Genomic DNA, 15,722 nt, shown 5'->3' with positions numbered 1-15,722 from the left:
TTAAGGTACTGTTCTCCTCTGTAGACGTAAGGTTTGCTGTTAAGATGAGTGCTATTCAGGTTCACACCAACACTGTGTTTGCTGACACACCCACAGTTTCGGGTACTTCCTGTCATCAAAGCTCCACTGCCATTAAACGCCTTGCGTGTGTTTGTTTTAGCCACTACTGTGAGACGAGAGGAGACTGGCATGGAGACGAGACTCATCCAATTAATCAATGCAAGCATGGCCTCTCTAATCAGCTCAAGCCAGCCCTATGGAGACTTCAGAGAAAGGGAGGGAGGTTAAAAGCAGCAAGGTAACATAATGACATAAGAGGCTGAACAGGCTACAGGGCAACAAGCATGTCAGCACAGGGCACAGCGGCCCGTGTAAAAGGTGTTCAATGACGACTTCTACATAAAGCAATGTTTTTGTAATGTAGAGTCTGCTAATCAATATTATACACAAAAACATCCTTGTCCAATACCAACATCCTGCTTCAATTCAAAGTGCATCTACTCCACAGAAATTCTCTGCTATCCATTATTAGACACAGAAAGGGAACATGAGAAGTGGGCTGCTAAAGGAAAGGTGGGAATTTTAGTCAACACTGGGTTTTTAGGGCCAGTACCAAGTTGTTGTTGTTTCCTAGTTAATCCCAACCTATTAAGTGCATCCCTGTAATTAAATAACAAGGTGACTGGCGGGTGTTCAGGACAGCCCGGCGTGACCTCGCCTAAAGTCTGCAAAGTTCATTTCCGCAAAGACATTTTACCTTTAGATAAACAAACAGAAAAGAAAAGAAATAAAAGCAGGCGTGCAGGAGTGACGTGAGCCCACTGGGTGAAAAATGGTTGCGAGAGAAGAACAGAGAGGACATCAAAAGAAGAAGCGAGTCAGCGAAGGGACTGAAAGGGGAGGGCGACGGCGGGAAGATAAATCGAGTGAGACAGAGAGATCGGAGATGAACGCAGGGTGCAGGGCGGGGGAGGGGGATGATGGCGCAATTGATTGTCACTAACAACCGAGATACACAGAGGCCTCACTCACTAACGAGTGCACGCACACTCACACTCTGTGGACTTGTGATGCGCACAGTTGCCTGGATGAGTAGGGTGCAAGCAAACCGAGACAAAGGGGAGAATAGTCTGAGCAGCTAAAGCGAGCGGAGGGAGAGAAACAGAAAAAGACACAAAGGTCGAGGAGGCTTTGTCGCCGAGCACACGAGTCACACAAAAGCTCAGAGCAGGTAAACACACGACCCACCTTGTTTCATACTCTGCTGCTCGCTCCTAGGAGAACGCAGGTCCCAGTCATCACGGGCACCCTGGCCCTATTACGCAAACTGTACTGGACTTTGTTTGCTTACATGCAGCATATTGCACAGAGGGCGAGTCAGAGCGTGTCAGCTGGGAAAGAATCCAAACATTTCCCACCGTGACCTAAATCAGAAGAGTCGAACGCAAATGAAGAGAGGTCATCACGATCATAGACCAACACGAAAGCCGGACTACGCCCGCTTTTATCAGCCAAGGAGTCCCTGACTTGACTCTCACAGTGAAGAAGCAACACAAGCAGTTCTTAAAATAGCTCTGCGAGGCAGTGGAGGTGTCGTCCCCCAGCACCAGACTGGCCGTTTACAGCGCACAGATGGGAGACTAAAAAGGATTTAAGCAGTATAATAGTATATTCAACAGACAAAGACAAGATTTAAAATCGCTACTAAATGACATGAACTTTTTTTTCGTAGACAGGCAGTCACAAAGCGCTGTGCACAAAGGTTAAAATAAAGAAAACATCAAGTAATAAAATAGACAATATAAATAATGCAAATTCAAAAGTGTTGATTAACAGAAGGCCTGTTTAAATAATAAAGTTTTTAACTGCTTTTTACACAGAGTCAGCCAAACGTAGTTGTGGTGGTAGACTGTTCCACAGCCTTGGTGCCACCGACTGAAAGGCTGAAAAGGGAAGAAAATTTAGAAATAACAGAGTCATCAATAAAGCGCCTGTGCCTAAAAAAACCTTGGGGAAGAGACTCTGAGTTGACAGACACATTAAAAGAGACTGACTTATGGTCGCTAAAAACAAGGTCATTTAAATTCACGTGGTCAAGGGAAATGCCATAAGTGAAGACCAAGTCCAGAGTATGCCCAGCAGTGTGAGTAGGGCCTGATACATGCTGAACAAAATTAAAAGAGTCCATGATGCTCAGGAACTCCTGTACTATTTGATGAGTCTTCTGCATGAATGTTGAAGTCTCCAACAATGACGACCTTGCCCAGTTTAATAGTGGAAATTAAAAGTTCTTGCAAGTCTGCCAGAAAAGATGCAGCAGACCCAGGTGGACGATAAATTAAGATACCGTACATGGGCTGATCTCTTCCAATTTTTATCACGATCATCTCGAAAGAATTGTAACAGCTCGAAGAGATCATCTGGCATAAAAATGTCTTTTTTAAAAATTACAGCTGTTCCACCTCCTCGTCGAGATATCCGAGGTGCACAGAGAAACGAACAGTCTGCGGGACAAAGCTCTAAAAGATGTGAGACTTCATTCTCACGCTGCCACGTCTCAGAGATAAACATAAAATCAAGCGTCTCTGCACAGAACAAGTCATTTAAAATATAAGACTTGTTGGCAATTGAGCGGGCATTAATCAACATCACCTCTGTAAAGATCTGCGATCGTGTCTTGTAGTTCCTGCAGTGTTGGCTTATCGTGAGCTGGTTACTTACCAAGAACATGACTTTTTTTTTGTTCTTTTTCGAAGTGTTTCGAATGGCTCTTTTAAGGATGCAAATAAGGAATTAGACTTTTAAATGTATGCTAATTTCACAGGTTTTTAAAACAGAAATCTGAATAATGGCTGAAGCAAGATTCAGAATTCGTGCTTCGATTTGTCAACATTAGAGTTTTTTTTAGAGAGGGGATTATATCTGCATTTATTATTCAGAAAAATTCCAAATTATTGTCAGCAGCCGGGAATAAATCCATTTTTGATATGCAAACAAACCTTTCGGTAAATCTGTAAAGTAAATGACGGCAAATTTATTTCGGGCTCGGTGTGTGAAAAAAAAGAGAGAAAATGGGTTTTAATGTGTTTTTCACATTTTGTATTTTGCATTGCAAGTTTTCTCAAATGTATTCTTTAAATATGTGTTAACCAAACTCTTATTTGCATATGCATTCATCAGCCTCTCTGTTAAAGTGTTTGCTGATGCAAATATGTAATCAGCCCACCACATGTCAGCAGCTCAACACATTTAAGAATACAGACATGGTCTAGACCTTTAGCTTTAGTTCAAACATCAGAATGGGGAAGAAAGGCTATTTAAGTCACCTGGTATGATTGGTGGTGCCATATAGGCTGGAATATTTCAGCAACAGCTGATCTGCTGGGATTTCCCAAGAGATTTACAGAGAATGGTCAGAAAAGTATGCAGCGAGTGGCTGTTCTCTGTGTGGATCATGTCAGAGTTTAGAGGAGAATGACCAGATGGTTTCAGTCTGATAGGAAAAAAACTGTAACTCAAGCAGCCACTTGTTACAACCAAGGTATGCAGATGGGCATCTCTGAATGCACACATTAAACCTTGAAACAGATGAGCGATAGCAGCAGAAGACCACACAAGGTACAACTCCTGTCCACTAAGAACAGGAAACAGGGCTGCAGTTCACACAGGCTCAACATAATTGGAGAAAAAGACGATTGGAAAAATATTGTCTGGTCTGATGAAACTCAATTTCTGCTGCAATAGTTGGATGGCAAGGTCAGAATTTGGTGCAAATAATATGAAAGCACTGGTCCATTCTACCTGGTATCAATGGTTTAGGGTGCTGGTGGTGTAATGGCGTACACAGAAAATATCAACACAAAAGCCTCCCTGAGTATTGTTGCTGACCATGTCCATCCCTTTATGACTCTAGTGTATCCATTTTCTGATCTGATTCCAGCAGCTCGGATTCTACAAAGCTCAAACTTAAGCAGTCACCAGATCTCAATACAACCTTTGGGATCAGGGGTGCACATAAGTGGTCCGCGGGTGCGCATTCGCTGTCAAAATAAAAGACGCGCACCAGATAAGAAGTTGCAACGCGCGTTTGCGTCCATAATATTTTCTGGAGGAGGACAGACATTTGTTTAGAACGATGTAGATGTAGAAAGATGTAGAAGAAGCTCCTTTAAGCAATTACTTTGGTTTTCCTCCACCTCCAAAGAAATGTCAGAAGGAGTCCGAACCGCAAAAGAAGCGCGTATTCTCGGAAAAGTGATTGCAGGAGGTGAGCTGGCTTCAAACAAATAATGAACGCACAGAGGTGTGGTGCAGAATATGCCGTGAAAATCCCACTCTAGCGGACAAAAACAGTGCTTTTTATATGGACGCAAACGCGCGTTGCAACTTCTTATCTGGTGCGCGTCTTTTATTTTGACAGCGAATGCGCACCTGCAGACCACTTATGTGCACCCCTGTTTGGGATGTGGCCAGAACAATAGAGTCACATTGTGGATGTGCAGCCGACAAATCTGCAGCAACTATATGATGTTCTCATGTCAAAATGGACCAAAATCTCACAGGAACGTTTCTAGCACCTTGTAAAATCTACAAATTTATGGAAAAAGGGGGGTCCAGCCCAGTACTAGCAAAGTGTAACGGTAAATGTATGTCAACAGACAAGACAGTATTTTAAAATAAAGACATTTTTGAACATTTTCTTTGCAAAAGTCTAAAATAAGACACGTTATGTAAGTTAAATAGCCCCCAAATGCAAAAGCGAAACGTCCTTTTGATACTGTACCCCCCACTTTTGCATCACACCTTTGTAATGTTAAACCTGAGTGTGGACATGGACATAACGGACATGTCACATTCAGTTTTACTGACTATTTTTGGGCATTCACATCAGCAGTGATCACCACTGCCTGTCTCACACTCAGCCTGTTAGACCAGCACGTTTGCACAACAACAACACTTGCTGTGTAACATTCTCATATAAAACACACAAGCACACAGAGCTTAACACAGTCCACCTCCAGGGTCTGACAGTACACGAGCTGGTAGTTTGATGAGCTCCAGTTGAGCTCAGAGGAAACACTGAGGAGCGGTTTGATGGTGAGCTGAATCATGCAGCTCTCTCTTAAAGAAAGACGTAAAACAACAATAAAATAAAAGCCAAGCCAGATAAAGAGCACACGCTCAACTGAGCTGGATCAAACCAGTTTTCTTCACCTCTCCCTCTCGTCCTCTGTCTCTCTAACCCAGAATGCACCATCGACACGTCAAACATCCAACCTCGCCGTGCGGCAGATGATCGGGTGGTTGCCATGCCAACCGAGAAGCTTTCATCTTGCTCTGCACTCGTGTCTGCATCCTTTTGTTAGGGAGGGCAGCTTCTTCTCGCTCTGTAATGGTGCGCTCTGAGGAGCGTGTGGTGTGGAGGGTTTGTTAGCACAAAGCTGTCAGCGAACTGTGTTCAGTGTGTGTGTGCGCGTGTGTAGGATGTGTGGGTACAAAGCCACAGAACAAGAAAAAGAAACGACAAAACCCAGATCTCAGATGTAAAACTTCTGAGATATGTGAAAAAGAGAATGTGATGCACATCAATTGGTCATTTTGGGGATTGTGTTGCCTAAGATGCGAATGTCCCCGATCAATTAATAAACTCTGATTATGGTTGTCAACATCAATAAACTTTCTCCTGACAACTTAAGCCAACTTTAATGTTCTCTTTGAGTGTTGAGATGAACATGTGCCTGTTACCAACATTACAAGCAGCTGATTTGTTCAAATAGCTGGTTTGACGCTTCGCTTCGATAAAGAACAGATTTGGGATAGATATCCAAATCTGGCAGCGTCTTACCCAATTTGACAGATCAAAAGGCAAACGAACATGTAATCCTGACTGAACGCACACAAACATGCAGGCATCCAATACAAACATATTAAGTTATTTATAATCCATGTAAAAGCTGCTTGATGACCCGAAAACAGCTGGAGGATTTGGCATTAGTCATAATCCATCCAATTACACGATGAATGGAGAAACGGAGGGAATAGGGGGAGACGTGAGGGGCAGAAAAAAAAGACAGAAAAATGTGTGTCTCTGTGGATAAAGCTGACTGTCACAAATAAGTCGTCTATATTGCTGAAACATTAAACAGTAGTGCTGCTGTTTGTGGCTGAGAGCAGTAGATACAGTGCCAGTTTTTGTTAGGTTTCACACATTTAGTAACTGAAAATCACACAAGGAAATTAGATTTGAAAAAAAGTAGGACAGAAATAGACACTAATATTACAGCCTTCAGGTTGCACACCTTCCACCAACGATTCATACTGCAGTATGAATCGTCTGTCAGACTTATATAATATATTGTAGGTAGCAAACACTTCCCAACTTACTAAAGTATCAGATCAAAAGTGAAATGTGTTCCTGAGTGCTAAAATGTCACAGTGATTTTTGACAAAGTATAAAATGTGCATCCATTTTCTTAACTGCTTATTCAGTTCAGGGTCACAGGGGAGTTGAAGCCAATCCCCGGCGTCTTAGGCCAAGAAGCAGGGTACATCCTGGACAGGCACAACCATTCATGTTCAGCTTCTCTCTTCATCTTTCTTATTGGTAGTCTCTTCAGTTGGTCACCTTGAAGCTGACAAAAATTAAGAGCTGCGTCTACACCGGAGTCTAAGGAGCTTGAAACCAAGCCCCACTCAGGTCAGAAGAATCAGGATGCGAGTGGGCGTTAAGGGAGGTGATTTGTGCTGATTTGGTTACCAGAGACCACAGAGAGTCAGTAACATTTGACAACTTCAACAAGCAAACAGATGATTGACATGTGATAAGATGGCAAATAGATTAAAAAGTTACCTAGGCAAAGGTTTCCTGGAATTTCTGCTCACAACCGACCATTGGCGATAAAGCAATGCAAACAAGAGAATTGCTTCATGTGTGAACGTCCCACATTGGGCGACAAGTGAAAGTGCAGCTGGCAATTAGTGGGCCACCCTGTCTCTTAACCTTAAAGTTAAGAAATGTTTCATTTGGGGACCTGCCCACTGGTTGTTGCTTGAAATCCCCAAATGTCACTGACTTTCTACAGTTTCTAGCTACCACATAAGTGTGTATTTTTTCCTATGTGGACACTTGAGTCCAAGTGACTACTTGTCCTAACTTGATGTGCCAGGACCAATATGGAAAGTTGAGCATGCTCTTTTTGATATGCTAGGCAGGAATTCAGAAAACACATCCATTCAATCTAATATTTTACCTAATTAATGTAGAGCTATCCACCCACTTAATGCTATCTGCTGACTGGGAATCATTGGAGGGGCACCACACATCACATTTACCTTCACTCACTATACAGCCATTAATGATTTAAGCTTAGATAATACTCCACTGTGGACATGGACAGCTGGAAACCTGACTGTTGAGTGCTCATCCTGTTATTTTTCTTTTTACCTCCACTTGAAGTCCACTGCCTGGGGCACAGGCATAGTTGCACTGTAATGTAAATTCTCTGTGGACTAGTCTACGTGGTCCCAAAAAACAGGCAGGCACACGGACGTCTGTACGGATCCTTACGCTAACCATCTGATGATGAAATCTGAGTGAACCCTAGTGGACGTGGGAAATGTAATTCCTGCTTAAGCTTACCTTGATTAGTGGACATTTGCCGTTTGCTATTAGCCGAGCAGCAAAACAAATTTAAGCAATAACATTTGCAAACTTAATGGTTGCAGCTTTTGTCTAAAAGTACAGAAACTAGCCAATGCACAGGCCTAACAGGCCTTCAGCCTGGCAAAAAAAAAAAAAAAAATGGCACCACATGGATTTAACTAAACAAGCAGGTATGAGTCTTCCATTGCAAATGGATGACCAAGTTTTTCCATCAATGGATTTTTTTCCATTCCCTGCAGACACATAATTGGCCACCACAGAGTACAGACCTCAATCCCATTATGAATCTTTGGGGATGTGCAGAGGAATAGGCAGCAGTCTGAGTCTCCAATCATCAACTCAAGATCTTGGTGAAAAATTAATCTAAACCTGGGCAGATTTAAAGGGTGAGGCAAAAGCCTATTGAAATGATGTAATGGAAAACCTTAAGCAGGCAGGACCATAGCTGTGTAATCTTGCTGGCCAGTAGGAAGGTTGTTATTGGTCAGAACTAGCTTGGCTCAGCTACAAGCGCATAGCTTGAAGCCTGGCAAGGCTTGTGATCGTGATCTCCCAAATCCATTGTTCCTTTAAGATATTTCTGTAATATTCTGTTCACAGGGACAGGACAAACTGCCAGCATTAAAGAGGCCTAAATGTAGGGAAGCAACCTAGATTTTGAATTTCTATTCATGGATTGCTCCTTAAAGTTGCTGCAAGCCTTCAGGGCATTTAGAAGAACTATTTAAATTACATTCACATCTATGTTTTTATTCAATATTTACCAAGTAGACCCACAGTATCAACACAGCCTGCAAAACCAGCATCATTAAACGATTCCAGCCCAATAAACAGCTCGAAATATCTAATCTCCTTTCTTTGCGGCTCATTTTTGACAGTGAAGTGGCGCACAATAGAGGCTTTGACACAGGGGCTCATTAGCATATTAATGACATAAAATAACAGGGGGCGGTTTTCAAACAATGGTTCTTCGTGTTGAAATGTGCCATTTTTTCCCCCCTATATCTAGCTTGTTGAGCGTGTGATCAGACACACACTCAACAATAGTGGCGGTAATGAGAGCCTGCAATACCCTCATGAGTTGTCAGCAGCTGAAAAGCTCCATTTCTCATTCTTAAGTAGGACACCCACAATTCAGCCATTACATTGTGCTGTCACAGGCAGTTTAAAATCAGGCTTGACACGAGAAATCTCTCAAAAATCCACCTGTAATAAGTTGAGCCATGTTCTGCGAAGATTGCGTGAAAGAAAAACCAGACCACTGCAGATACGATCATGTCATAACTTCATGCGGAAATGACAAAGTGCTTTTAGCAAACTGTCATTAGACAGTATTTGTTGGGGATTATTTTCAGCCCTGGATTAATACACATTTGGTGATGTGAAGTGAGTATTTAAAGTTAAGCGGGGTTGAGTCAAAGCAAACTACAATGCCTGTGTTCACAGTAATGAAGGAACAGATTACAGCCTCCTCGTTTTTGAACCATGAATGAATGGTGTATATAAAAAATATGGAACATCACCGGGACGGTCCTTAGCTCATGACATGCCATGTCAAACACAAGTTACAAACTCATGTTTCAAGCAGGTCATGAACAATTAACAGTTACGGGTAAAGTCCAGGTGTATATGTGAGACCCTACACTTTAAAACTGCACTGCAATTTCCAGGCCGGACATATACAGGGCTTTCATGACAAGCGCAGTGTGGCAATATCAAGTGTGTTTTCCGTGTGGTAAAATCTCTCTGTGTGATCGAACCAACACAGACTTCCTCCTTTCTCTCTAAATCGAACTTCCTGTTTGTCAAGATAGTTACGACAAGACGAAAGCACCATCCATTACTCTCGCTCTTGTTTAGTGCAAAGAGAAATTCATGCATCTTCGCCAGAGTGAATTATTTTTCCAGCTGCAGTAAATCATTGTGCAGCCCAGTATGTTGCTTTGTCAGTGAGTGCTTTTATAAAATTGTAATTTATATAAATAAAGAGAGAGGAAGGAAGACAGAAAGTTTTACAGTCAGTTGATGACAGTTTAATTTTAAATTAGTCCACAAGATTTCGTAAGGAAACGCAAATTTCTGTAGAACTTATCAGTTGCTAATTTGCATTTTCTTCTCCACGCGTCAAACCACAGAGGTGCATTTGAAGTGAGGAAATTTAACATTTGAATATTACTTGAAGAATAATTGTGAACTATTTTGGAACCTGGCTGCAGGAATTTGATCGCACTCGGTTGCAATCAAGTCGTGCTGGGGACAGTTTTGGCTCATGCCATGTATGAAAGTTGCCTAAGGTGTCACCACCTGGTGGGGTGCCAAAGAGGGCGAAGAAATAGTTTGTCACTGCTCCTGATCTATCCTTAAAAGTCCGCCGGTGACTTCCATTTGACTGCATATACTGCTAAAAACACTGCTCACACTGCAGTAAACAGTTGGTGCTGAGAAATGACTATACATACAAACACTTTGCAGAGGCATGACTTTTACATAACCTGACGTTTCCAACCCCACCACTCATCTGCTTACACTGCAGAGTGAGAATCATATAGCTTACTGTTGTTCCCTGCAAACATTACATGATCTTCACTGTGAAACATTAATATCTTCCCCGAATATGGTAAATGTTTATCATTAGGTGAAACAAAAGAGGGACAATGACATAAAGATTAAAAAAGGATTGTGTCAGGGAGGAGCAATTCAGACATTTTGTTAAAACGAACATCTATAAATACATATGTTTGCTCTAGAAGACACACTTTACATGCCCAAGCTGCAGGAGGCACACACACAGAGGTTATTAAAGAGGAAGCCAATAATGAATACTAGTTTATGGGAGTCTTTTCTCTGAGATCACTAAATGCCTGCAACAATATGGTTACCTTGAGTAGCAGGGTCCATATGAGTGTCCCCAAGTTCAAATGAGCATCAGGATCGTGGAGACCGGTGATTTAAGTGACTTTGAATATCACATGGTTCTCTGTGCCAAACAGGCTGGTCTGAGAATTTCAGAAACGGCTGATCTGGTGAGATTTTCCCACACAACCATCTCAAGGGTTTGCAGAGAGTGATGCTTTGAGCTGAAGGAAGGCAACAGCAAACAAGGTATGCAGAAGAGCATCTCTGAATACACTACACGTTAAACCTTGAAGCAGATGGGCTACACCAACACAACTGCCACACCTGTGAGTTAAGAACAGGAAACAGACGCTACAATTCACACAGGCTCACCAATTGGTCAATAGAAGAGTGGAAAACACTGCTGCAACACTCGGTGTAAACTACATTAAAACTCTGGTCGACCGTGCTTTGTATCCATGCTTCAGGTGGTGGTGGTGTAATGGTGTGGGGGATATTTTCTTGCCACGCTTCTAGCCTGTTCACCAGCAGCTGCGTGACGCTGTCATGTCAATATGGACCAAAATATCTCAGAGGAACGTTTCCAGCACCTTTTTGAATCTACATCATGATGAATGATGCCAGGTCAGAAGACAAAACAGGGTTCAGCCTTGTAGTAGCATGGTGCACCTAACAAAATTGAATGCATATTTTATTTTTAGCAAAACCTTAATTTCAAAGATCGTATTTAAAATAACCATAACTGTAGCCTTACGGTCTGCATAAATGCTTCCCCATCACAATACAGCATGTAGGACACAACCTCTCTCGTCATTAAAGTAACTGCTGCCACAAAGTTAACAACACACCACGGTCTAAAATATCAATAAATGCTACAACATAAAGGCCTCTGATCAAAGCTATATGAAGAATGTTTTTAGTCTAGCAGCCAATCAAGAGCAGTTAAAACCAAATGAATGCCTGTGAGTCTCTTACACCGTCATCAGGAACGTTTGTTAGAGTTGCACTGCCCATTATCGTATATGCTTTCAGCCTGCACCTGCTTGGTAAACAAAACAGGGAGATGAAACTGAAAGAGCTATAAGGCACATTAGTATGACACCAGCTATAAAATGGTCAAAGTGGGAAGTTAAGGCTAACAACGACAACTTTACTTCCCAAAACTTGCCAGAATGCACTGACATTATACCTGAATAGACAAACTGCTTCTCATAGGTACTGTAACATAAATACATAGTAAACCACACTGGCTTTGTCTATAACCTTCCTCTTATTATTCCCATAGAGCATGGATATTCCATTGTTTTCATATTTCTTTATTTCTCACTGATCGTACTCTTTCCCCAGGACGCAGAAAGTACAACAACACAATAAACGTGCAGACGACTGTTCTTTTGAACAGTACAGGATACATCCATAAGTGTTAACAGGACTAACACATCACGCATGCTGACCCCCGTCAGAGGGGTCAACTGCTGACTCAGAGACAGCTTGTCAGACGGCCTGGAGCTGAATTTATTTTAAGTTTAAACTAAAGGTAAACTGCAGCTGAACCATGAAAGTTCACGGCCTGCAGCGAGCAAACGTAAACATAGAAACACAGCAGACCCGTCCAATTGCATCCAATTCTTCGGCCTCACAGAGCTGGGAAAACCTGTTTTTAGCTCATATTGTAGTAAAAAACAACAGCTTATTGAGATGGTTCAGCTGCCCCTGTTTGCTTCCACCCCCAAAGCAATTTGTCTAATTAAGCCTATGAAAAGTTATTAACCCCTGTCATGCAGAAAAACACGTCACAGATGTTTGTGTCCTAAACACAGAGTGTGTGCATGTATAAAATGTACACAAGTGAAATTCCACGTATGCTTTCAAACAGGGAAATGTGCTTTTACGCTAATGAGATAGATGTTTGGTACTGAGTAATAGAAGTCGAGATGAAGGAGACAATTAAGGAGAAGAAAAGTGAGGCAGGGAGCGGCGCTCAAGGCCATGGATCAATTTGAACGCAACTAACTCACAGATATACACAAACACACACACACACACACACAAGGTCAAAGAAGGGAGGGGGTGTCTTACCTTGAGATTTTAGAGGCATTCAATCTTCTCTCGGATCACAATCTGCTCGGACACACACAGCACAGCCATGGATCACGATGCTGACGTACCTGGGAAAACAGTGGAAGAGGACTGTCAGGTTCAAATGTGTCCATCAGTCCCTCATCGGTCTCTTTCCTGGAAGACTGTACACACTTTTAATAAGTCAACCTCCAGCTCATAAGGAACTGGTTCAGATGTGGACACTGGACACAGACCGCACCCCCCACAAAGAAAAGCAGTGTCATTACAGACCTGCTATGATCCATTCCTGACATAAAGCTGTCCTAAAGTTACACAATGATCAAAGCACGAGAGATCTACTGCTGTGTGTGGATCTGATGCTGTGGCCTGATCTAAAAGCAGAGCCCAGAGTGAGAGAAGCTACCCATGCAGACCTGTGCAGCTCACAGCAGGCTTCATGGATAACGAGCCTCAGCTGATGCATCTGTCACCTGCCAGCAGACACAGCCACTTCCTATAAACCCGTCTCATCTACTAGCTGCGACTTACAACATGGTCCAACCACTGAGACATCGCCACAGTTCTCAGTGTGCTCTGATAAAACTGAAGCATCCTGAGAGCTGTAGAAAGTGTGGCTGCTCTATAAAGAAATCAACATTTTTTTTCCTCCTTTAATATACCAGGAATATTTATAAGGTACGGCACCTACAGCTCCATCCGTCCCTTTGTCCTCCGCACGTCTCGGCTTCAGCTCTGCGCTGGTTTATGTCTGACTGTAACGCATCCATGGGCCGAACAGGTGATACCGAGAGCGAAGTGACAAGAAGACAAACCCCAAACGCACCTTTAATCACACCGTGGGCATCGCATCATCATCCCCAGGCCACTGGCTCGCCCTGCATCCAGGCTTTGAAGCTGCGTAACGCGATGCGAGTCCCTGCGTGGAGCGCTTTTATCTGCAGCCCGGAGCCTGCGGAGGGACGGGGCACGGCGGGGATGGCTGCCGAAGGCTGGCTGGCCTGAGAACCCAGCCGGAGTCCGAGCACACAGACAGCGCCACAGCGATCAAACCTGGCTCCCTGTCCACGAGTGCACCAGCTCCGGGCTTGTACTGATTTTAGTGAATGGCCGATACTTTGCGCCACACCCCCCTCCTTCCTCACCAATTACATGATATTTACACCCAAATCAGGACCCGATCGTCGGCACACTGGTGATTCATATTTTATAGTGATGCAGCAGGAGAGTGCGAGTTGCGTCACGGCGTTGCAGTATGCCCACAAGACGCGGATTTCCCTCCGCAAACAGCATCAAGTCTCTCTGATAAAGAGCTGCCTACAGCTGAGAACCTGATCAGATGATTAAAACACAAGGGCTCCAAAACGGTTAAAAAACCCAGCTTTATCCCCTCATAGACGCCATGTTTTGTTTTGTTTTTTGTTTGTTTGTTACATTAACCAGCAAGTTAAAAACCAAACAAAGAAACAAAGAAACAAAAAAAAAAACAAAACAAAACAGAGAGCTCAGCCTACCCCTGGATCAAGTCCACTACGTGTACAGCATTTCTGGCACTGAGGAGATCCGTCTAAATTTGGGTTCCTTTAATCTGATTATATTAGCTTGAATAGGCTGCCACCTACTGGATTGATGTGATTATATCAAGAGAAACCGTCCACGTGCGTCCTTTTTTGGATTTTTGCCCAGCCGGTTCATCTTTCATCTGATATAACCCGCACACTAAAATCGACTGATCTTCCGGTTACACTGCAGTAAGTTTGTTGCATATATCTGTGGTTGGATCAGAAGTGAGTCCCAGCAGCAACCTTCCTTCTGTCGGTGGAGGGGGCCATCTAGTGGACATCAATGCTAACGCTGGGCCGCAGAAAAGCATTGATTGCGTTCAAAATTCCATAAATCAACTCAAATCCCAAATAAACGATGCAGTGTTGTAAAGCCAGTCTCTCTTATCACAGTTTGCTGATTAAAGTGGAGGCCCTGGGGGAGGACCTGGACGACATCTTAAGGTAGTTAAGATAAATTTTTTTTAAAGCACTTTGTAAGTGTAAGAAAATTTAAAAGAATGCCCCGTTGGAGCTTCTTAGTTCATGACTTGTGGTTATGGTGGCGTTGTTTCTTGTTGCTGTAAATGTGTTCCAGTCCTTCATTAGAGAAGCAGCTTTCCAGATGACACCACATACAGTACTGTGCAGAAGTCTTGAGCCACATCCGCTTTCTTTACAGACTTTTTTGTGGTTTTGAAAGTGGTTCTGAGCAAAGGTTCTCCAAACGATCTGAAAGTGAAAGGTTTTCCCCCCCTCTTTGGACATTAGCTTTTTTTTTTTTTTTTTTTTAAAAAAGAAAAAAAAAGAAAAAAATCATTTTCAGTCCGGTACTTATACCTGACCATTTTGTTAAGCCAACTACCACCTATGAAGCATTCAAGGATAAAAAGTCACCTAAATTGAGACAAACTAGTGTTTAAATATACATAACAGACTTAGCAATGAAGCAACTTTAAACTGTATCTTTATAAATAAAAGATAAAAGAAAAGGCAGAGCTAAAAATAATAAACTTAAAGACTGTCTACAGCAGATGAACCGCATCTGAAAGTCAGCAAAGACCTTCAGATATTTAGATACTCAGATACCTGAGACATGTATCTGGGCCTTCAGCTGATCCATCTACTGTTCACTGAAGCCTTGTCAGAAAAGGTCTGAGTGGACAGATCAAGAAGCCATTCTTAAGGAAGGGAAACAGGGTGAAAAGGCTGAAGGATGTCAAATTAGACAAGAACTAGACTGAAAATCAGTGGAAACAGGTCTTATGGACTGATTAATCCAAATTTGAAATTTCTCACCACAGTAAGAGTCAACCGGTATCTGTAAAACACAGTGGAACTGCAATTCAGCCATTGGTGTTGAAAATTTTGTCAAAATTGATGGAATATCGAATGCAGAAATGTACCACCAGACTTTGATCCACCATGCAATACCACCTGGAAAGCATTTGATTGCCAGCTGCTGTTTTTGTTTTCAGCACAACAACAATCCTAAACAACAAATCGAATGTTGAAACTGAAATTTTACCTATTAATGCATGTGTATAATAAGCAGTAAAGTGTAAGAAAACATTTAATTTGAA

The 15,722-nt window shown here is 42.5% G+C and overlaps 1 protein-coding gene across 6 annotated transcripts in view; it reads right to left on the bottom strand.

Annotated features, from left to right (window-relative positions):
• tex2 (testis expressed 2) overlaps window positions 1-14,437 on the bottom strand; it is a 30,610-nt gene extending 16,173 nt beyond the window's left edge. The window contains exons 1-2 of one of the 6 annotated variants that reach the window (XM_080300906.1): window positions 13,261-14,437; window positions 12,599-12,687 (exon numbers count right to left, since the gene is read on the bottom strand). The gene's annotated coding sequence lies outside the window, so the exon portion shown is untranslated. Of the gene's footprint in view, window positions 1-1,248; window positions 1,551-12,598; window positions 12,688-12,871; window positions 12,892-13,014; window positions 13,181-13,260 lie in introns of those variants that run through there. The other 5 variants (XM_026165057.2, XM_026165058.2, XM_026165060.2 and 2 more) reach the window with 5 other exon arrangements.
• Between the last annotated feature and the right edge of the window lie 1,285 nt (window positions 14,438-15,722).

This window comes from Astatotilapia calliptera, chromosome 4 (assembly GCF_964374335.1).
Source record: "Astatotilapia calliptera chromosome 4, fAstCal68.1, whole genome shotgun sequence".
Classification (NCBI taxonomy): domain Eukaryota; kingdom Metazoa; phylum Chordata; class Actinopteri; order Cichliformes; family Cichlidae; genus Astatotilapia; species Astatotilapia calliptera.
Note: the sequence above shows the minus strand (reverse complement) of the source record. Positions and strands in the feature narration are given on the sequence as shown.